The following is a 21425-nucleotide window of genomic DNA, read 5'->3' as shown; positions in this document are numbered from 1 at the left end:
CCACCCCCCGCTGGTACTTCTTTTAATGGCGAGATACTAAAGTGAAAAAGAAACGTGACATCTGGGGCAGGGGGAGCGTCAGAAGGAGTCTTCACAAGTAAGATGCACGAGGAGAGAAGAGGATTTTTAAAGCGGAAAACACGAGAGGGCGAGATCATGGTTTCGTATTATTCTCTCCTCCCTCCACTTTCTCGCTTCACCAATCTGTAGCCCCCCTCAAATTTAGAGGCGGGCTCAGCAAGACGAGGCTGCAGGAAACCCAGGTTTCGCTGCACTGCCACCCTGGTTTCGTGATGTAATTGTTATTTATTGAGACTCTGAACCGAGCAGAGCCGCTTAAAGAAGTGACAGCCCATCTCCTAGCCCTGTTGGGTCAGATCCTTCTTGGGGGTGGTGCAGATTGGCCGGCAGACCCCGCTGGAGACTTCGCAGTGACAAAGCAACTGAAGATTATACCCTGCTTCCTGGGTCCTGCGTCCGTCTAGGGAGCTGAGCTGGGCACTCCTCAGGTCTCCTTCCCAGTTTTCCGCTTGGAATCACGCCACATTAATTAACCGGGTCCTACTAGGTGCTGGGCATGAGGTCAAAATGACCTAGAGTTATAGCGCCGTAGCTTCCGGAATTTAAGCGGGACACAGATTCCAAGGAGGTGGAAATATGAGGGTGGGTAAAAGGGAGCCAAGAGAACGCGTGCTGTGGGGTGAAATGGGAGGAAGGGAGACGCTTAAGGTGCCAGCCCCTAGGTGGGGACCCTGAGGAAGGGTTAGAACGCCCTGATTCCCCTACGGTGCTCTCAACGCCTGCCCAAGCCTGGGTGACATGGACGATCGCCTGGTCCTTAGGCACAATCTATCCAGGCGGCTGGACGGGGCCAGAAAGCCAGGGCTCCGGCTCGGGGCGCAAGGCACCCCCCTCCTCTCCCGGTCGATCTGCGTCCTCTCTCTGCCTTTAAGGCCGCGGAGCCCCGGGGACCCCACCCGGAGAAGCGTAGAGAAGGCCTGCAGGAGCCGGGTAGGCTCCCCAGCTCCAGCGAGCCACCGGGTACGCGATCAGCCGGGGTGACAATGGGAGGGAGGGCCAGAAAAGGGTTAAGAAACTTGGCTGAAGAGCTGAATGGCGTGGAGCAGCGAGGGGAGGGACCCGGCCGCCGCGAACTCGGCGGCGGAGGGAGGAGCGCGGCTGCGGCGGGCGGGCGGCGAGCGAGGCGCTCAAAGTCAGCCTCGCAGACATTGCAGCAGAGCCCCGAACTCGGGAGGCGACGGCGATCGCGGCGCAGGCGGAGGACGAGCCGGCCCCAGCCCACCCGTGCGCACCGCCCGTGGCCTCGCGCGGCCGCAGGGCACGGCTCACCGGGAAAGGAGGGAGCGACACGGATCGGCGGCCCCCGGGAGCCGCGGCGGCCTCGGTGAGTGGCGATCGCGGCCCCGGAGCTCCGTGCGGAGCTCGCGGAGCGGACGCCTCGTCGCCCGGGCACGGCCTGGGTGCGCGGCCCGTGGAGGCGGCGGAGGCCGGGGAGGCCCACGGGGGGCGCCGGCGACCGGGATCCCGGGGACAGCCTGCCGCCGTGCCTGGCTCCGGCTCTCCCCGGGAACTCGCGGGCCCCGGCCGGCGCGGCCGCCAAGTTGTAGAGTTCCCAGCCGTGGGCTCGTCCGTGCCAGCCCCGGCGCCAGGGGCGCAGCCGCTCTGGGGGTTCTGCGCCGGGACCCACGCGGGTGGCCGGGTCGCGGGGCCCGGGTCGAGCCCGCTCGGGCTGCCCCTGTTGGCCCCGAGCCCCGGGTGCTGGCTGCCGCGCCGCTCGGTCCTGCCGCCCAGCGGTGCCCGCGGTGGCGCCCGCGCTGCTTCCCCGCCTCTCGCCGGTGCCTCCCCGCGCGGTGTCGCCGCCGCCGATTCCAGGCAGGGAAAAGTGACTGGGAACGGGCACAGCGCTGAGCCCCAGGCCCGGCCTGCTGGGCACCAGCTCCCCGCCTGCCGAGGGAGGGCGAGGTCCCCTGCACCCGAGGCCTCAGCCTAGTGTCCCCCAGCATCTGAGAGCATTTTAGCGTGAGGCTGGTGAAGTCCTGGGAGACGCTCTTCTCTCTTCTGCCACTCTCTCCTTACTACTATTGTTGTTTGAGGGCATTCTCTTCCGTGGAAACGCTCCCTAGACTCTCCCATTCTCCCCAAAGTAGTTTCCAAATTTTGATCAGGAGTTGATGTTCAGACTGAAGGAACAAAGGAATCCACTGTGTTTAAAAGGCGGACAGGCAGCGAGTCTGACACATGTTGATCTCTGAGGCATTCCAGGAGTTTCTACCTTCCATCATGTCAGTAATTTAATTGGGTACTGGCGGTCGTAAACGAGGAACAGAATGTTAGGTAATTTTATGTTAAGATACTCTTTTTTTTTTTTTTAAATTAATGGGTCATTTTAGTTGGGGGAAAGTCCCGACGTTCCTAGGTGCAAGAACTTTTAACTCTTTTTTTTTTTTTTTTTTTTTTTTTTGGTGGCACTAGGCTGGAGTTTGTCTGCTAGTGTAAATGATTGTGACACTGAGGTGGGGAAGACCGTGTTTTTAAAGGAAGAGAGACATCGTCTAAAAGTAAAACAAGATTGCTATGTCTGTCTGTCTGTGTCCACATATATATGCATAAATGCTGTGTAGTCTTTGTATTTCTTGGGTTTTGTAAAGCAAGGGGCTTCAGTAATTCATTCTTTAAAGTTATGAATTACATTGAACCTGCTTATTAGTGAATCATAGGTTTTAGCAAGTGGGCGGCGTCTTCCCGATGCTATTATTCAGTGTTTAATCATCCGTTTGCCACCTTTGTGTAAGAGACAGTGAAGTAAGTCGACTTTTTAAACAAACGGTGCTTCATGTGCATGGCCCCCAAATGTGGCGGCTGCCTGGAGGATGTTGAAATGTTCTTCCACTTCCAAGTGAGTTGCCCTGGTTTTGCCCAGCGGCTTGCTAATGTCCATAGGGTTTAATTGAATCCGAGAGCCTGGCTTCAACAGCGGTAGGAACTTTCTCTGCTTGTACTTAGTTCCTGCAGACAAAGAAGAATCAGTCAAGCAGCAGGCATTACCTGCATACTCCAGGACTGCATGCTTACTTACCCCATCCTGTTTCATACTCCGGTGGGGAGATTTCTTTCTGAACTTAGCCTTTAAAATACAGGAGGAAAACAGATTTAAGAAGTCAATAAGGAGGGCAGTCCGGTTGCTGATTTTATACACATGAGTTCTGTGTAGTGCCTTTGAGATGGCTGAGAATCAGGTTTAAAGCCTATGAGAAGAAGGCTTAGAACCACGTATCTGTTGTTTCCAAACTTTGTGGAACTTGAATTTTTCGAACTGAGGTATCTGGAAATATTGTGAGTTAGCAATGGAGAAGTGTTTGTGGATGAGGCTAGGACTCCTCTGAGTCCTCCAGTTTTTAGAGCAAAACATTGTGATAAAAAATAACCTATACCACCACCTAGAGTCTGTTTGTTAGTTTATGGCTCTTGGAGTTTGCTTCCACCGACATGGCCCTTATGGCTGCTGTATAGTCAAAACACGATTGAGAAGTTCAGGCTTTCCAAAGGCCGTGCAGGAGAACAATTATTTAAGTAATAAACAGCAAGTGCCAATTTAAATTACCCATGCACCTTCCGAATAGAAAATTATGACATATCAACTCCAGTGGGCTATTCTCCAAAAGATATTAATTCAAAATTTTAAGAGAGAGCCTTTTAAGCTTGTGCCCTAAGGTGGCTCTGACTGCTTACAGATTTTCTGGGTTTTCGGAGATTCAGGAAATAGTATGAAATAAGTGGTCTCAGTGCCTTTTGATAAAAGTACTGCCACTACAAAAAATTCTAGACGTCGAAGCGGCTAGAGGGAATGTAGGCAGGAGTTGAATTTGGGCTCAGATATGGCAGAATACAGTCAACATGAGACAAAGTGACAATGTGTCTGTCCTGCTGGTGGTGCTGAAGCCTGAAGAGGGGACCTGAGGGAGGCAGCCTCTGCCATGTGGCTTACTTAGCACACTGGCCAAGGAGGAAGTAATGTTCCTCCTTAAAGCATGTAGCCTGAAAGATGGCCTCCAAGATCTTTAATTAAATATCAGTTGAACAGCGAGAACTAGAGCACTGTATTAATTCTGTCAAACATCACTATTTTAGAACATTGAGGACAACTAAAAATGAATTAACTCATATCTGAAAGCAGAGTTTTATAGAAGGTGACAGATGAGGCAAAATATGTCAATCTAATGGAACACATAGGGAGATCAGGATAGACATGCCATCCTCGGCTCTCTAGACGGTTGACAGAAAAGGAGGTTATTATTAATGTGCACAGATTTCATCGCACACCAGTGTTAGGAGAGCATGGATGGCCTGGAGATCGTGTGAAATCAGAGTGGCTTAGGACCACTGAGGTTAAAGGTGTTAGATTTTTTTTTTTTTAAATTTGTAAGCCTAAAGATTGTAAGCAACTTCAGGAAAAGCACTTTGATGTATGAAGTTAAAGGATCACTCAGCTAAAAATATGTTTAAGAGATTTAAATTTTAATCAGTAAAAGTTATTCATTTTAAACTGTGATGAGTCCCTTTTATGTTTTAAAATTTGGGTTTCCTGACAGTTTTTAAAGCATAGGTTTGTCATTCAGTTTCTTTCTACCCCCGCCCACTCCTCTTCCCTTCCCTCCCCACCTACCCCTCCTCTTTAAAATAAACAAATTGCATATCTTTAGCCATTTTTCTCTCTTCCATGAAAATGGCTTTAATGCGTGAACTTTCTTCTGTGTCTGTGGCAGGGTGGAGTTTATTTGGTAGTCTTTCCTTTTCAGGTGAGCGCTACAGTCTCGGGTGGATTCTGTACTTCCAAATAATGATTTACTCTTACAGGGATGGTGGCTGAGGAAAAGGCACTTGCTGTTCTTTGCAAAACCCTGTGTGCCCATGTCTTCCTACTGGAGACATACTTTCATTTCAAATATCCTGACTTCTGTTGAAGAGTTGAAATATTTTCAACAGAGCGTGGTAGGGGTCACCTCCTAGATGTATAAAGTTGGGTCTGTGAATTGAACAGTTTGGGACTCCTCTCCTTACGGTGTAGTTTTTCAGGAACCAGGGGATGAGCATGTTCATTCAGTAGATGACGACAGTCAGAAACCCAACACCAGGATGGACCTGAGGAAGGTAGAACCCGGGCATGTCAGAGGAGGAAGCAGGCCAAGGGAGAGGAGCTGGGATCCCTGCAAAAGTTGGAATGACCAAAAAAAAAGTAAATGGAGGAGGCTGATCTTGTTTCCCATTCCTGTTTGCCTCTGATGCTGAGGCGGGGACATGAATTGCTGATGGTAATGGATTCCCTTTTATGAGGCCAGCAATATTATATAAATAGTGATTGTTCGAGGGAATGAAATGACAAGTTCGCCATTTGTGCAGATTCACAGTGAGAGCGAGCTTTGAAATGGTCCTTAAGTGTATCTGAAATGGAAGGTCACAATTGGGTACCGGAATAGAACCAGGAGCTACAGATTGCTTGGAAGGAGGAGAAGAATATTATCTCCCTTTTTCTTTCATTTCTTTTTCTTTTCTTTCTTTCTTTCTTTCTTTCTTTCTTTCTTTCTTTCTTTCTTTCTTTCTCTCTCTCTCTCTCTCTCTCTCTCTCTCTCTCTCTCTCTTCTTTCCTTCCTTCCTTTCTTAGATCTGGAGTTTTAATAAGCACTGTTATGGACTTGGAAAATGGAGTGATGCGGTTTGGGTGGTGACATGGACCTCTTTTAACAGAATCTTGACGGAGATGTCTTGGTGTAACTGGCTGAAGAAAGAATGCTCTGCTTAAGTATATTGTCTTATCATTCAAGGGGGAATGGACAGCGAAGAGACCAGAAGTCTCATCTACAACTTACGTAGTTGCCCATCGTTTTTTCTTTTTCTTCTCCATCATATTCAATTTCTATATATACTGGATGGGTGGAAATTCTAAAAATTGGATTGGAGTTTATTTTGAACAAAACTTTTGCGTTGCTATGGGTATGGAAGGTATGTTTTTCATCATGAAAATTGGTATGTAAATCACTAGGAAGTCATGTCATTTTTTTGGAGCTGTTAATATATATTCTGTATCATGGACCTTGACATTCTAATTAGTCCTCACACTTTCTTACAGTCACGTCAGATAAAACATTATAAAGATTGTGGTATTATTGATCATCAATATGCCTTAAACAAGACAATTTTCTTGGAGAACAGAAGTGGATTTTCAAAACTGTGATCCATTTTACAGTTACATTAGGGTTTTGAATCATGTTAGGGATATTAGCCTAGAACTCTAGGGGTGCTATTGAGAGAAGCAAATCTGAAGAATTTAGAAGGCTGACAACCCAAAGAGCAAGAAAGAAAGCCACTTGGTTTCTGAGGAAAAGCATATTATCTACATTAGTAGGCTAAAAAATATAATATTATGTCGCTTTTTAAGATAGATTATTCTTGAAGAAAATCAGATGGATAATTAGAATTTATGGTTCATCTGGTTTGTTTCTTGCTTGAGATAATGCCAAGCAGGGTGGCAGCATGAATTGAACCAAAGGCTGGGCAGGTGCTTGAGACATCCCCCACACCGATCACCTCTTCCTCTCTTCCTTTCCTCTTCCTTTGGCCTTCAGTTCATGGGACTGGGGCAAAGCAAGGAGTCTGTCTAGAAATGTGCAGACTGAATTAACATTAATAGAACAAAATAGTTGTTTTTGAAATTTCAGCCTATCACGGTTCACTCTTCCCTCAAATTTTCTACTGCCCACACTTAGGAATGAAAAACTCTAAGCTAAAACCCACCTTTTGTTGTGGTAGTTTATTTTTTTTTTAATTTTGTGGGTTTTTTTTCCTCTCCCCATAAAATACCTTTAAGGATGAAAGGAAACTATTCTTTATTTGCTTTAACTTTTGTGTGACTAGCCCAGAGTTTCAAGAAGCATTAGATAGAAGTCTGCTAGGTACTTCAGTCCTCAGCCTGAGTTTCCCACCCAGACTAGGAGCCTCATGCTGGTATGAACTGAGAGCTTTGGTGGAAGGGAACCTCTCACTTTCAGACTTCTAATTAAGAAAGCCCGTTTAATGACAGACAGGGTTACACCTTTCGAAGCCTGCAATATTCATCTGCTGCAAAGGATTGTGGGCAACTCGGGAGCTAAGGAGTTTGGAGCTTGTATTGTTAGTAGTTTGCTTTGAATATTTTATTTCATGTTCTTTACTAGCTCTGTGAAGGTATGGGGTAACATTGTGGTGATTATCTTTAGAATGAAGTTAGGAGGAAAGCTTATGGTTGGGAACAGCGGTTAAGCCGGATGCTTATGGTTATGGACTTTTAATTGTTGAATTTGTCTAGACATAACATGTGAACATATTAAATATCATTGCATTAAAAATATCAGATGCTAATTTAGCATTACAATAGTGAGGTGGAGGATTATGCTTAGATACAAGCTTAAGTGGAGAATAATATTGTAATATAGTTTTTAATGTGGGCTGAGGTGGGTAAGAGCCTAGCATGTACTGTTAGGATCAAAATTTGAGATTTGGAAGTTCTGCAAAATGGGACTTCTTGAGGAATTTCTCTAGAAATTGAGATATCTCTCTCTCTCTCTCTCTCTCTCTCTCTCTCTCTCTCTCTCTCTGTGTGTGTGTGTGTGTGTGTGTGTGTGTGTGTGTGTGTGTGTGTGTGTGTGTGTTGGTGAGGACTGAACCCAGAGCCTTGTGCATGCTAGGCATGTGTGCTCTACCACCGAAGAACACCTGCAACCTTGGAGATGATGCATTTAAGGAGTGCATGATAACTGGAAGGGGGAAAACAAAGTTTAAGTTTTTGATTCCTGAATTTTGAGTTTTTAGTAATCTAGTAACAGGTTGATTTACGCACTGGAAAAGAAGCAAATTAAGGAAGGAGAGATAGACAGAAGGAAAAGTATTGGGAAACATGAAGAAACTCTGAATTAATTAATTACTCTTGCAGTATTTCACCAAAAGGGTCATGAAGGATTGGGTTTGATTTTTGCAAAAAAAAAAAAAAAAAAAAAAGAAAAGAAAAAAAAAAGAAAAGAAAAAATGCATTAAAAATAGTACTTCTGTTTTTTTCACTCTACATTTCATTTTCTAGTGCAGAGTCTTCTGCTAAATCAGTGTTTGATTCTGCTAAAAGGGAAGTCCTTTTGTCTCCCTGGGCAACAACATCCGTAGCACGAGAGGTCAGATGTGATTTTAAACTCTGAGGTTCTGCTGCCGTGTGTCAGGGCATATTGTTCATGATTTCAAACCGGTGGTTTTAGAAGGAGCAGAGATGATGGAGTGAAGACTCGGCATGCGCAGAAGTTGCACTGCTGTGTGCCCTGTGCTATTTGACCCCCCTCCACCCTCAGGAGGAGGGGCAGCGGGGAGGGGAAGTGAACTCATCCTTCGCAGGCAACTGCTTTATGCCGGGTGGGCACCGTTCTAGCCAGTTTACACGCATTTTTCACTTCTAATCCTTGCAACTTCCCCCCAGGGACTCATAGATATTGTTTCCTCTAGTGTATAGAGACAGAAACCCAGTTTGTGAGTTGCCAGAGTCACTTGCCTGAGGTCACACACCGCTAATTTCATTTTCCACTAGAATATGCCATCTTTGGAAAGGGAAACCAGCTGCCAGCTGACTTTCAGGAAGCCATTAGGGAGAGCTTGCTCTCCTACCTGATAGCCACAAACCCCAGATTCCAAGGACAAACCTCCCAGTCTGATGCTCACAGCCCAGTTTCTCCGGGGAGGCCTCTCTTTCATGGCTTCCTCAGCTGCCTACCCTTAACCAGAGGGAAACTTCAAAGGCAGCTGGCTCCTTTCCCCAATCTTAGTCCGCAAGGGCGGCTGGCCACTCTCCACCCCCCAGTTCCAGCTCTTGGGACGTGCACCACAGAAGTATTGCCCTGTTCTTCAAGGTGGTGAATGCTGCTGCGTTTCTTGATATACTTCATTAAAATAGCCTGTCATGGTCTTAATCCTGGTGTTCCCAAGGCTAACTGTGCTTGTCCACCTCAGGGAGCTGCTGTAGCAGAAGTCCATTCGCCTTCCTGGTTACAGATTGCAACTCTTGACTATCCTTAATGTGATCTTCTTTGTACAGCCTTTTCTTCACCCACCATGGTTTTGTTAAAGACTGTGATATGTTAATAAAGTACCATCTGAACTCCGCACAGGAAGTGGATAATGCATTTGTGAGTTTATCGGGAGGACAGAGATAAGGGAAAACTGGCTTCATTTGGGGAGTAGACCTTGGTGAGGAGGGAGCACTTTGACTTAGAGGCTGGGGCACAGAGTGCGTTTTTAAGTACACACCAGTCGTGCGCTTTTATTGTCGAGGAGACGAGAAATGGAGTTATAAACCTCTCCACCCTTTTTTTTTTTTTTTTTTACTTGACTCATTTAAGATTTATGGAATTTGGAACCCCAAAACCACTCTAGCGTAGTGGTTCCCTATACACTGAAAGGTACAAACTGAAACTATATTAGAGACATAGAATGAGATATAAAGTGAATATAGATAATATTTTCTGGTGTACTTTGAATGTTGAACTGCTAAGTAAATGTTGGGCAACAAAGGATTCCCATAAAAGCTGGGAAAGAATGTTTTGCTTTTATCTTTCATTAAGAGAATAGATATTTTATTCTGGCTAAATAAGAGAGGAACTCTCAAAGTAAACAGTCTGGGGAGGGCCATCCTCTGTTTCAGGTTGTGTATTGATATTCTTGAAATAGACTGGAATCTATGTGATAGCAAACGGAAGGGGTGGGCTGGGGGTTTCTGCTTTACCATCTGGCACTTTCTTGTGTCTCCACGGTTTGTATCACTGAGGCAAAACCCAAGGTAGAGCATGGCTCTGATCCTGAGGAGGTACTCCCCTCCCCCCGTGTGACTCAATATCATTGCTTCTTCCCTGAATTTTGAATCTCCACAAATTGAAATAATACCGTGGTGTATTTTCAGGCTGGAGAGGACCTGGCAGGAAGCCATAGGTAGGGTGAGGATAAGCACACTATCCAGAGGGTCTCTCATCCTGTTTCCTCCTTGTACTTATGCATGGTTTTCTTTTCTCTCCATCCCAGTCCTTTCTGTTTAGTATTGTTTCCCTTTAGCCTTGGGATGTCTCATCTACCCCCGCGCCCCTACCTGGGATCCATGTTATACAACCGGGCAAATAATTACTAAATCTTTCAGTTGGTTTTGTCATTGCTAACTTCAAAGTTCCCCAAAGGGGGAAACTGAGCCTATGAACATTTAAATTAACTATAAAAATTAGCTAGTGGGAGGTGGGATAGACCCAGGAGGAGAAGCCATGTCCTGATTTACTTCGAACTCTTCTGTGTCTCTTTTTGTTTTCTCGCTGAAGTTTAGGAAGGGAAGAGAGGGGGGTGGAGTGGAGAGGGAGGGTAGCAGGTATGATGGAATGCATCCTTTGGCGGAGGATACAGCAGTAAAGTGCAAGTTAAGGCCAAGGAGAGACTGGTCCTCAGTGCTGGGTCTTGAGGGGCGAGTAGTGGGCAGCTACCTCCCTGTGGTCTTGGTCCTTCATTTCCTTGTGGTCCTCAGAGTAGCCTTAGGATTCTTTTCATTGACCTATGACTTGAATGTAATTTCTCGGCCACTTTGTAGTTCAGGTATGTGCGTGTTCATGCAAATCCTTTGCTTTGAGTCTTCGTACATTTTCAGTTCTGCTTAAATAGCAACAGGGTTGAGGTTTCCTGAGCTTTCTTCCTTCCACGTTGGTGTCTGTTGATATCCTTTTTCAGGGCTTTTTTAGGAAGTCCTGTTGGTGAGTCTGCAGGGGGCGGCTTCTCTGACATTTCTGGGAGCCATGATCTTAAAGCAAACTCCTTGATCGCCTGGCTCTTAACGACCTTTCTACCCCATCTTCCAAAATGATCCCCGAGCCTTGGGTGCAGGACTCGGCATCCTGATCAGTTCTGGTTTCTGTGGTGGTCTGTGTCTGTCACAAAGAGACGTGTGATGAGTGGTGGGCACTACGCTTACTGGGGGTATAAGGACAGACAGTTAGGATGTAGTTAGGGGTTCTGCAGGTTTAGTAAAGTGGTAGTTGGAGGTTCCCCTAGAAAAGGGACTCCAGGCAACTAAGGAACACTGAGAGCTGAAGAGATAGTCCTCCCCAGGGAAGAACACACCCGTTGGTTAACCTATACCAAATGGCTAGCTCTGAAAATGTACATGCAAGTACCATTATATGGGCTGAGCAGGCTGCATTTATATATTTAGGAATACACACACACAGACACATGGACACACACACACACACACACACACACACACACACACACACACACGCCACCACCACCGCACAACCACCACCACCACTAGCAGCAATTAAAGAAGAAAGAGAGCAAGGCAGGAGATACGTAAGGAGTTGTAGTCAGGAAAGGGAAGGAAGAAATGATGTAATTCTAACCCAAAAAAACATAAAATAAAATAATAATTTTAAAAAGCAACAGGAGACCTTTCTGTTTGCAGACATAGCAGAACCGGGCGTCATTAGTTGAGAATACTCTCAACCAGCTCGTCTTATGAGGACCAATGATCTAAAACTATCAAAGGCGTTGCTTGGGGTCTTTTTGGTCAATGTACTTAGAGTCAAATATAGTCTTCACCCCTGGAAGAGAGGAAGAGAGCAAAAAGCTAACCGTAGCCCTTTACACAGGCCACAAGCTGATCGAGTGCCTCACCTTGGAAGGCAATTTGGAAGTCTTGCTTACGGTGACCGCGGATGAGAGAGTTCAGGCAGTGACTGCACCCCCACAAGCGTGATCTCTCCCTCACCCGGTTACATATTCACTGATCTCAGTGGCCCCGTTTGCCTGCTGTGCCTTCTCAGTAGACTGTGAGCTCCATGCAGAAGACCATGTTCCTGACAGATAGTTCATGCCCGGGGGCCTGCCACCAAGGAGACTGTCCAGTCCACAAATATTGTTGACTAGAATTGCCACCAACCTCAGTCTGTTCTTCATGACAGCTGCTAATGGTTAGGTGGAACTTTCCAACCATAGCTGTTCTGTGTTTCTTTGGTCTCTTTAAATTAGCACTTCTAAAAGGAATAATATTGTATGCTTAGAATACATCTTCTTTTCAGTTGTATTAATTACGAGAGAGAAAAGTGAACATAACTGTTGGTGACATTATAATTAATTGACACTTGCAATGAGAATTTGTTTTATAATAAATAAAGACTTCAAATTATACAAATTTGATTATAAAATATGTTTAGCAAAATCTGTAGACAATATTTAATTTCTTTCTTCCTTATTAATTTTTAAGAAAATGAAACAAAGTACCTCTGAGCCTTTAAAACCATTTCCTTAATTAACTTCTAGTAGCCAAAAGGACTGACCAGCTGGGCATATGTTTAATCATGTGGATTTGACTGCTTAGGAAGATGGACATATCTTTAAAAACACATATTACAATTTTATGTCTAGCCAGATGTGGTGATGCAAGGGAGACAGAGGCAGGTGGATTTCTGTGAGTTCTAGGCCAGCGTGGTCTACACTGTGAGTTCTCCAAGGTTATGGAGAGGGGGTGGGGGGAGAGAGAGAAGTGGGGGGAGAGAGAGAGACTGTCCCTGTCTGAAACAAAACCAAGTAACAAAATTTATGTATAGACCTAATTTTGAGGGTGGGAATGTGGTCAATGGGACAATACTTACCTAGAGTTCTTTTATTTGTTTTTTTTGTTTTTTTTTTTTTGGTTTTGAGGTAGAGTTTCCTTGTGTAGGCTTGGCTGTCCTGGAACTACCTGTGTACACCAGGCTGGCCTTGAACTCAGAGATCTGCCTGCCTCTGTCTGCTGACTACAGGGATTTAAAGCATGCGCCACCACCCTGCTTAAAACATATTGTTTTTAGTGCATTTGTGTGTGTGTGTGTGTGTGTGTGTGTGTGTGTGTGTGTGTGTGTGTGTGTGTGTGTTGGGGTGCCAACATGACAGGACATACATGTGACTGTTGATTTTCTTCCACTACTTGACATCCAGGGATTGAACTCAGGTCCTCTGGTTTGGCAGCATGGGTTTTTACCTGCTGAGCCATCTCACCAGCCTGAGACAAAGTCTCTAGTGAGCACAGCCTCACCTGTACCTGGCTGGGACTGGCAGGTGTTTCCTGAGTTTGACGAGTCATTCATCCACAAGTGTCACTTTTTCTTCATTCTTGTATATTCCTCCCGATAATGGCCAGGAATTCTTTCTCTGAGGGCATTGTCCTAATAACATGGATATATTCACTGACTTTATTTTTACCTTTTTACAGCTCCCACCTGCCCTTAATATTACAAGTATTAGTTGTTTTACACAAGTCTAAATGATAGTGTTTGCAGACTTACATGTTCCATTTCATAGTAGGTAACCTTGAACCTGTGAAGTTCAGAATTAAAAGTAGTTAAGAATATTACTAATGGAAAAAATGAGTTTAAAAATTGATCCTTTTGGCGGTGAACAAAATGGTAAAATCTTGGGTTTTTTTGTTTGTTTTCTTTGTTTTGCTCTTTGAAAGACTAAAGGTAACGTGTATTAATTTATTTTTATTTATAGTTATGCGTGCGTGTCTGTGTGAGTTTATATGCGCCATGCGTGGAGGTGGAGGCCAGAGGGCATCCGATCTGCTGGAGCCGGAGTTGCCCTGGCCTGTGAGCTGTCCGATAATGGTGCTGGGAACCGAACTTGGGTCCTCTGCGGGAGCAGTATGCCATTGTAACCACCGAATTGTCTCCCCAGCCCCACAAAGCTAAACAATATGCATTTCCTCCTAGGTGCTAGAGACATTTTAAATTATATGACATTGATTATGGTTCTGTTATTATGTCACAGTGAAAGCAATAAAGAATTCCTTTTCTGTAGTGGTGTGAATTATATCTCTATATAAATAACATAGATTACTCTGTGATAAAACCAGCAGGCCAATTCGGACCGTATTTGATTTGATTTTACTGTGAAGTTTAAAAATTTTTCGGTTCTGGTTTTTGTAATTCTTGTAACTGAGCAGAAATCCATATTTATATACGTGTAGAAAAGATCTATTCAGAAATATATATGAGCGATAACTTTGTCTGGTGATGTTAAATGCTGCAGCTCAAATTATTGGCTCAGTTGAACTCGTCAATGAAACATCAGAGAAAAATTACCTTTGCACACATTGCCTAGGGGGGGTTGCAGTCCTTGACAGTCCTTGGTGACCACAGCTGGGATTGCTAAAGGGGAAAGAGAAGTGAACAGGAAGAGGAAGTGTTGGTGTCTGGGAGGAGAAAGGGACAATCACTTCTAAACTCTCCTGAAGTCCTGGATTATTTTGTTTCAGGAATGTATATATCTTTTAATGTATCCTACAGGATACTGAGAAGTAAAATAGTGTTCTTAACGCTGTGCGGGGTAGTTTAGCTGTCAATCATAGGCACCATGGTGTTTGATAGCCGTGGCGAGGCTATGGGTGAGTCATTGAATGTTTTCTGGCTTGTTCCTTTTATAAAATAAGGAGGCTGGGTGAAAATGGTAATGGTAATGTGGGTCTTCTCAAGTCTGTAAAAATCAGCATGCCTTCAGAAGGGAGCTTGATTCTTTTTTTTTTTTTTTTTTTTTTAATGCCTTGAGTATCAAGGTGTGTAGAACCTAAAGCTAGGTTGATGGCCCTTGTGATTTTTGGAGCTTGGCATTTAATATTTTACAGCAAAGTTTTTAGTGTAACATAATTGAACTTGTACTGGATAGGGTTAATAGGCTAGAACAAAAGGTCAAAGCATAAGGCATTAGGCTTAATTAAGGGGGAGCTGGAGTGGCAGGGGTGTGTGACAGTTAAATGGTTCTCCCACAGACTAATGTCGGCTACAGTGCAGCCATGCCTCAACTTAAGTGGGTTATTTTGTGCAAAGGGCAGCAGTGATTAGCAGTTTGACATGCCAGACACTTCTGGCCAATCCCATCTGTTTTAGAGGTTAAAAAAGCACACCTTTATGAGCTGATGGATTGATTTGTGTGCCCGTCTGGTAAAGATTAGAAGTCCAAGGCCGGTGCTGTAAATGTCAGTTATGGAATATTGTACTTTCTTGGTTGGCTCATGGTTTTAACCGTCAACTGTTTTATAATGGGGGTAACCGCTGTTTATGGAGTTGCTTTCAGAATGGGTGGGTGAGCAGGTGAGGTAGGCAGGGGAAATATTTCCTGGGTGAAATGTGTTTTAGCATTCTCTGCCGCAGGTGCTTCTCATTATACCGAGTGCCTTTGACCTCTCTCTTACAGTTTGTGTCATATTGTTCTTTTGTGTGACCTGAGCAACATTGTCGGTCCAGGATTGCCCTTTGCTTATAGGATTGATAGGCGTCTTTATTTGGGCCCCTCTTTTAAAAAAGCAGGTGGATGGTTTAGTCCCCTCTCATTATATGCATTTTACAAGGTGGAAAAAGAAGAGAAAAAAAAAATGAAAGGAGTCCACGCAAGTGTGTACATCATCGTGCACACATACTGTTTTGCGTCAGGAATGTGCGGTCACAGAGAATTGAAAGGCTCAGGAAAATGAAGTTATTGTACTCCAAGTTTCCTAGTGCACTCCAGGCCATGCAGGGTGTTATGGGAAAGCCACAGTGTTGCCAAGAGACCCCATGAGGAGCTAGGGAGCAGCCTGGGCTTTGGCCTTTATTGGAATTTCCATGGGATAAGCAACATAGGGCTGGACAGAGTAACCAAGTTCAAGACTAGAGAGTTTTAGTAAACATTGGTTAGATACTAATGAGCTACGTCTTCATATATGTACCAGTATAATGGCCGGTATTACATAGTAGCTCTGAATTAGCTATAGATAAATAACTGATAGACAGGAGTAGCCTTAGTTTGCTTCCGTGTGTGAAGAAAGCAGAAAAATATTGCCTCCTAGATTGTGGGGCCAAAATGAAAGGGGTGTGATCTGGATTGATCACTGTGCATATGGAGTCCTTTGCTGCTTCAAGAGGGCAGAGTTTAAGATAAAAAGATCATTAAGATGTTGAAACATCATGATATACAGAAAATGAAAAGTAAAATGTGTAAACTGTGTGCACACATGCCTCATGGGTGGAGTTTCTTATAGTCATCTGAGGAGGAATAGAAAATCTGTGCTTCTTCACCTCTCCTCTTTGAAGAGAAGGGTCAGAACTTTATGTCATAGACACAGCCTACTTCAACTGATGCTTCTCCACAAAGAACATGGGGAAGAATGTGTACTTAAATTACCTTTCCAAATACACTCCAATATCATGAGATCACTTTGATCTCATATTACTTTTCATTTTGTGTGATTTTTTTTTCAGAAAGCTGTGTGATACTGTTAATATAGTTGGATGTCAGTTCAAGATTATAGGAATAGTTAACAATATACAATTATTAAACTGTGATTGTGAAAATTGGGATCTACATCTTTTAATGTCCAAGGAATGGAAAAATCCTGACTTTATGTGGATGCTTTAGAACTTAGGATAATGTCATCATAATGGACGTGCTGAGGAGCTTAAATCACTGTCTCATGAGATGGGCTGTGAGAAGTGTGCAGACAAACAAGATGGCCTTTCTATCAGAAGCTAATATTCCATCCGAGGTGTTAGCTGAAATTAAAAAAAAGGTAACCAAGAACACTGGGAGCAGTGCTAGAAGTTTCTGTCCAGACTCACACCCTTTCTCATAAAGAATACGAACCAGAAGTCCTTTTTACAAAGCTACAAATTGTCTGACCTTGAATTGTATTTCAAAACTAAGCTCATCCAACGTGAATCAATTTATAGATATAAATGAAGCCTTTTAATTTATTATTTTAAAAGGGTAAGGTGGCGGGGGCAGGGAGAAGGCTTGAAGGGCTTACTGTGTGAGCATGAAAATTTGGAATTAGAGCCACGGATCCTGCAGCCTTAACACTTGGGATGTGGAGGCAGCAGCATCCACGGTGCTCGAGGACCAGTCAGACTTGCTGGATGGGTGAGCTTCATGCTCAGTGAGAGAGAGACTCTGTCTCAAAAAATACTGTGGAGAATAATAGAGGGAGACACCCAGCATCAACCTCTGACCTCCAGGCACACAAGCACAACAGAAAAAATTTAAAAACATGTGATCTCATGGTACTGGAGTATATTTAGAAATGTAATAGTAAGCACGCACTCACCCCCGTGTTCTTTGGGTTGAAGTGGCCTGGGCCTATGACATCAAGTCTGACCCTTCAAGGCAGAGAGAGAAGGTGAAGACAGACAGATTTTTGTAATGTCATTGTTTTTCTTTCCTTAAGTCATTTTTAAATTGCAAAAGGTTGGCTTGGGTGATTATAATATAAAAGTGCTTGGTTAGTCAATTAAATATAGGAGACTTCCTGAGTGTAACAGACAGAAGCATCTTGGGAGAATTTCCTGCGACATTATATTAAACCCCAAACATGTGTTTGTTGTTCCCCATTGGTGTTAGCACATGTATTTTTAAAGTATCTTACAGCCCATCTTTATAGTCTCCTTTCTTTTCTTTGGTGACTTCGAGTGCTATGATATCTAATTGATTTTAGGATTGCAGTCTATTACAGTAGAGGAACCGTATTGTGTGGCTGTTGTTTTAGTGTGTTTTGATATGTTCTGGAAGGTTGGAGGGCACTCCTTGTGCCCTGTAATCTGTAATGGTGGATTTCTTTCACTGGATGGTATTTCCTCTCTTTTATTAATGTGGTGTTATTGGCCTTGAGACATGGGAAGCACAGGCCTCTAGTCAGTTGGTGGAACATATGCTTGTTCCACTTATTAAAAATGAAACAGAAACTCTTGGCTTCCTTTTTTCTTTCTTCATTTTCTTTTTTTTTTCCAATTGGGGATGGAAAGGTCTTGTGTATGTTATGCAAGCATTCTACCACTGAGCTACAGTCCTAGCCTCATAGATGCTTTTTTTTTTTTTTTAAAGAAAAAAGAACATCTTCAAGTATACTTACATCAGTTTTCCCCTTTCTTTCCCAACCCTTCCTATGGAACCCCCACTTGCTCCAGTTCAAATTCATGACCTTTTTTTTTCTTTAGTTGTTATCGTTATGTATGTCTATAAATGCAAAAGCATATAGAAACAACCTGCTGAGTCCCTTTCCTGTTGCCTGTATGTATATGATTTCAGATGTGACCCCTTGCTGTTGGCTAGCCATTGAGGAGACTCGTCCCTGGGGAAGTCTAGTCCTCTGGCTCTTAGCGTTTCTTAGTTAGCTATAGTTCTTTGTCTAAGGGTAGGGCCCGGTAAAATTCCCCTCTTCCATGTTAGCGTGGTCACTGGTGTTGTCACCGTTCAGATCACGTTTCGGCAGTCGTATTGTGGAGGAGTCCCTGTCGTTTGGCAGATCCCATCTCACAGGAGACGTGCTGGCCCTCCGGCTTTTATAATCTTTCAGCTCCCCTCTTCCATAATGTTCCCTGAGCTTTAGGTGAGGGGGTCGTCTTGTAAATGTGTCAAGTAGGAAAACAATTATAAACGAAGGGTGTTTTATGTATTTTAAAGAGTTAGTATTTTAATATACATAACATCTTTTGTTTGTAATTCTTTTGTCCTTAAACTATATAGTTTATTTTTACTTTCTAGAAGTTTGTGGGATGGTAGAAAATAATAGCTGTAGTTTGTGTTTTGGTTTTTTAAATGCTGCCAAAGTGTATGGAATTATTCTTTGCCTCTATTTAGGCAGGCGAATTTTAGTAAGAAAGCCATGGTATGTGATAGACTTAGCCAAACATATTCTTATTGCTTTGTATATGTTTATAAAATCAGTGAGTTTATGTGTGTGCGCACAGATGTCTGCACCTGTTGATTGCGCTAAGCATTTGATGTCTCCTAATGAGGGATGGAGAAGGGGCTTCCACTCGGTTTGAAGTGGATCATTTCTCCGAGGTGAATTGCATACATTCTACATTTTGTATTCTGTGACCTTGCAGTCATGACTTCAGCCCAGAATAGTTTCAAAGTCATGTAAATGAATGCAATTAAGGTATTGCTTATCATCTTACATAGTTCAGATGGAACCTTACTGGATAGAGAGGTTTGCTGGCCTTATGAGGAAGGTCAGAATAAGGTTAAATTTTATTACATAAAATGATACAGCAATGTTTTTATTTAGCCGATGAAAAACCAGTGTCATAATAGAAAAATCTTAATTTTTTTTCTTTTCTCTAATTGTCTGGATGCCTTCATCGGGTTTTTGTTTTTGGTTGGTTGGAGTTTTTTGTTGTTGTTGTTTTCTTGACTATTTCTCCCTATAAATAAACTCTTTTAAGGAGCTACCTTTCTACTTGTAAAACACATGGAGCATCATAATCAGACTTATAATTGTAGATGTCTTTGACTAACACATATAAGCTGGCATCTTGGATGTTGATGGGAGGTGGCTCTGGGCTTGCTAGTGGATGTCCTTAGAGAACTTGTGACGTGAGAGTTGGCACAGAACTTTCAGGCTGTAGGAATTAAGAGTCCCACCACATGGGTAGGCAGTTGTGGGATAGAGGAAGCTCTGTTGTAGACACGGGGCGGGGGGGGGGGGGGGCTGTACTGAGAGCGAGCTGAAAGCGAGTGTGAATGTGGAGATGTGAGATGTAGTGGTTACGAGCTGGCTTGGTTAGCCCAGGAAAGCACCGCACCAAGACATTGAGTGTCTGTGTATGATTCTAAGGACACTGAGAGATAACTCGCAAAATAAAGATGAACCAGTTGCTTCATTTTGATTTTGATAGGTTCGTGTTCTGGCGTATGGATTTATTTTTAGTTATAGCTGTGATCCTGGAGAACGGATCATGCGTTATGGATTAGACACTGAAGAGGTCCACGGTGTGAACTGGGAGTACAGTGGAACCAATGCTACAGTGAGATCAGGGTGTGTCTGCCATACCTCCCCTGTCTCTGGCTGACTGCGTTGTTTGCTGGCCCACTGATCAGCAGACCATTTCCAAAGCCAATGACTGTTCCAGTGGTGGCCATGGCTCTGCTGGCCAAATGCTTCCAGCAGCCAAGCATATCCAGCCTGTCAGCTTTGGGCTGCCCGCACCCCAAGATAGTTATGAATAGAGCCCAACACAAAATCTCAACTACCTGGAACACAGAGAGAAAGAAAGGCGAGTGGGTGGGGAGGGAGGGAGGGAGGGAGGGAGGGAGGGAGGGAGGGAGGGAGGGAGAGAGACTCAGTTGTGCAGTTCTTGAACTTGACCTTGTTCAATCTCAAAAGGTTGGCCACACCTGCAACCCTCTCTTTGTCACTGTAGTTCGACATTGAGTTCAGCATTGAGGATGGATCTAATTTGAGTTTAACTTCCTGTTCCTGCTGGGAGAGAAGCGGCGAGGTATTTCAAACTCCTCAATGAATGTCAAAAACTGCCCATGTGCTTTCTCCCAGAAATCCTCCCATGGCCCCAATTCCTCTGTATCCTCAACATTAACTTCTCACACCCTGGAGAGCAGGGGACAGTCTGCTGTTAGTGTGAAGACGGGTCGTGTCTTTTTGCAAGTAATTCTATAAGGCAGGTAGTTGAATTAGATGTCGTTAGCAGCCGCACTCAAGGAAAACGTGCATGTGTGAGAATCCCCCACAGCACATTTATTTGTTGCTTCTCTGAGATAGCTTATTTTAGGCCATAGTTCATACCCCATTTTCAAACACATTATTGAAACCATTACAGGCACTCAAAGTAACACATATCTATCTCTCTTTCTTTCAGGAGCGTGTGGATTGCGAGCTATTGCAGAAGTCTGTTCTCAGGACCCATTATTTTAAACATTTGGGAGAAGCACCTCCAAAAGGTATTGTACTTTGTCTCATTGATCCATTTTGAAAAGAAATTACTTATAGTCAAGCCTTTCAGCGATTGGAATATGAGACTATTATGTTTTATTCTGTTATTTTCTTTGACTTTGATCTGTTGATAAACTTCCATCCCATCCGGCCCATTATTTCTTGGCTTGTTGTGAGGTGTGATGCAGTAGGTTATGATGGCTAAGATGGGTTGGAGCAAAACCACTGACATCATTATGGATAGGGAGCAGGTGTGAGGTGGGGGTTGGGTGGGGGGGGATGGGAATAGCAATAAGATACACCCTTCGAGGAAGCCGTAGCTGTAGCAACCTGCTTCTTCTAACCAGGCCCATCCTCTTACTCACATTCAGTTGTGAATCCATCAGAGGTTGAATCCGTTGATGAAGTTAATACCCCTTATGATCCAGTCCCCTCTCAAAAGCCCCAAGAGCTGGAACAAACCTTGAACGAATCAATCTTCCTGGGGAGCACTTCACTCCCACTTCATTGGCAGCCAAAGCCCAATGAAAGGCTTTCCTTCTTAACGACCTGTCTCCTACTTCTTCTGTTTTAAAGGAGACACTTAAATGTTCTCCTTTAAACAACATTGCTAGCTCCCTTGCTTGAA

General features: G+C 44.0%; 1 protein-coding gene across 3 annotated transcripts in view; it reads left to right on the top strand.

Annotated features, from left to right (window-relative positions):
- Window positions 1-377: 377 nt before the first annotated feature.
- Window positions 378-21425, top strand: part of Nrip1 (nuclear receptor interacting protein 1) — an 87358-nt gene continuing 66310 nt past the window's right edge. For 2 of the 3 annotated variants that reach the window (XM_076549120.1, XM_076549119.1), the window contains exons 1-2: window positions 1179-1405; window positions 20724-20805. The gene's annotated coding sequence lies outside the window, so the exon portion shown is untranslated. Of the gene's footprint in view, window positions 510-1178; window positions 1406-20723; window positions 20806-21425 lie in introns of those variants that run through there. The other variant, XM_016002142.3, reaches the window with a different exon arrangement.

Source organism: Peromyscus maniculatus, chromosome 12, assembly GCF_049852395.1.
Source record: "Peromyscus maniculatus bairdii isolate BWxNUB_F1_BW_parent chromosome 12, HU_Pman_BW_mat_3.1, whole genome shotgun sequence".
Classification (NCBI taxonomy): domain Eukaryota; kingdom Metazoa; phylum Chordata; class Mammalia; order Rodentia; family Cricetidae; genus Peromyscus; species Peromyscus maniculatus.
The sequence above is the reverse complement of the archived record's forward strand: the minus strand, read 5'-3'. Positions and strand labels throughout refer to the sequence as shown.